General features: G+C 42.5%; 1 pseudogene; it reads right to left on the bottom strand.

Annotated features, from left to right (window-relative positions):
• Window positions 1–1,821: 1,821 nt before the first annotated feature.
• Window positions 1,822–1,940, bottom strand: LOC145389806 (5S ribosomal RNA; annotated as a pseudogene).
• Between the last annotated feature and the right edge of the window lie 246 nt (window positions 1,941–2,186).

Genomic DNA, 2,186 nt, shown 5'->3' with positions numbered 1-2,186 from the left:
GGTTCATCGGCCACTTGCCATTCGCCTCCACTTACTAACCCAGGATCTTGGTGTGGACCTCAGTGACTGTGACAAGTTGATGTTTAAAAATATAGCACCTTGGGAGCCACCCGGCTTTACTGTTGATATATCATGGCCCCCAGCACCAAAGACCAAGGCACCTGAAGCGGAGGTCCACCACTTGTTTCGTAATATCATCATTCGTCACTTGGGGTCCCACCAATTGTACACCGACAGCTCCAAGCCGAGTGAATGTGTGGGTGTTAGTGTATGGTCGACTGAATGTGCCCTCACGTATCAGTTGCCGACTCATACTTCTGTGTTTACCTCCGAACTTTTTGCTATTGACAGAGCCATAGACTATGCTTTAAATTATAAGCATGACTCATTTGTTATATTTTCAGACTCAAAATCAGCCCTTCAGGCAATTGCATCTTGCACTACGGACTCGCACGAGATCCAGTGCCGCATTGTTAATAAGTTTCATTGATGCAATAAGTCATTCACGCTGATCTAGGTGCCTGGTCATTGTTGCATCTACGACAATGAGCAGGCTGATCTACTTGCAAAGTCGGCTGTAGAGCTCGAGGAGTTTTGTGACGTTCCTCATGATCTATGGTCGAGTCTCTCTCTCGGAAAGAAATCAATAAATCTTCTGTGGCAAGGTCAGTGGACCAGACTAAATATTCGAACGTGTAAGCCGTACCTGGGCAACAGGGACTCTGCCAACCGTCCCAATCACCTGGAAGAAAAAGTGTTGGCTCGTTTGCGGCTTAATGCCACCATCCTAACACATATGAAACCTTATATGGAAAAACGATTCCCACCGCAATGTGACATCTGTGATGCGGTGTTATCTATCAGTCATATCATTGTGCGCTGTCGGCGATTTATTCATGAAAGGGTTTCACTTATAAATTACTGCGGCACAGCATATGTCCCCTTCACCCTTTCCACCATCCTGGGTGATGGGGACATTGTTATGACTGAGAAATTGATGGCTTTCTTGAGAGAGACCGGACTAATCAGAGTGATGTGACTTTTTTACTGTATGGGTATGGTTTTTATGGACTGTAAATATGAATATATTGTACTATTAATTACGGTTGACAGTTGACATATTTGAAATAGTTCCACCTCCCACTGATCTATTTCTAATATAGATGTCCACTACATTAAGCCTGATTCCTCGACTGACAGTCACGAGCTGGTGAGTGCAAGTGTACAATATAGAAAGGTATTGGGCACTTGCAGTCGATGGTGGTCTGTTGGACGAGGTACTTCACTTTTTTGTACATATTATGTAAATAGATTATACCATATTGTTCAAGTTGTGCTAATTAGGGCCAACAGCCGACGTATATGGAAATGTTCCTGACTTGTCTGGTTCCCTTTCATATATTGATTTCCCCTATATTAGGCTGTGCCTCGACTGACAGTCAGCAGGTGATGAGTGCAGGTATGTAATGTAGAAAGGCATTACATATCTGCAGTCGATCGTGTTCTGTTAGTCGAGATATTTTTACCATTAGTTTAGGTCTAGCTATTTGTCTCTGTAGGATTTCGTATAGGTTAGCGATTTGTCTCTTAGGTGATTAGTTTTAGGGTCTTTAGAATAAGTTTTTGTTTATAAGGTCTAAAAAATATAGAACCAAGAAAAAAATACAAAAAATAAATAAATTAAACATTATTATCATCATCATCATCATTGCCAGACGCCATGTATCCCAAACGGGGTGGCCATGGGCTTAGAGTTAATTATTTTACAGGGAGGGGCACTAATCCTCCACCAACCCCACTTGACACGTAGGGAGAACGTTATGCCAACAGCATCTGGTGTTCCCAGGCGGTCACCCATCCAAGTACTAACCAGACCCAACGTTGTTTAACTTCGCTGATTGGACGGGAAGCGGTGTACTCAACGTGATATATATATATATATATATATATATATATATATTGTTGTTACATAGCCTATGATTTCATCATCCTTTGTGTAATTCTAACGTAGAGTATGCTGCATGTTTGATCACGAGCGTGTTCTACCTCACTCCCCCCCTCCTCCCTTATAGTAGAGTAAATCGTTCTTTCTGTTGTTCAGAGTAGGAGTGTCAACTCTTTGTCCCCTCTGGCTTCATTTGCGCGTCCTTCTTACAAGTTGTATCAAGCTCTGCCGGCCCCTATAT

The sequence above is a fragment of the Coenobita brevimanus genome, unplaced genomic scaffold (assembly GCF_032717465.1).
Source record: "Coenobita brevimanus isolate Jiangsu-jjx unplaced genomic scaffold, ASM3271746v2 jjx.HiC_scaffold_2236, whole genome shotgun sequence".
NCBI lineage: Eukaryota > Metazoa > Arthropoda > Malacostraca > Decapoda > Coenobitidae > Coenobita > Coenobita brevimanus.
Note: the sequence above shows the minus strand (reverse complement) of the source record. Positions and strands in the feature narration are given on the sequence as shown.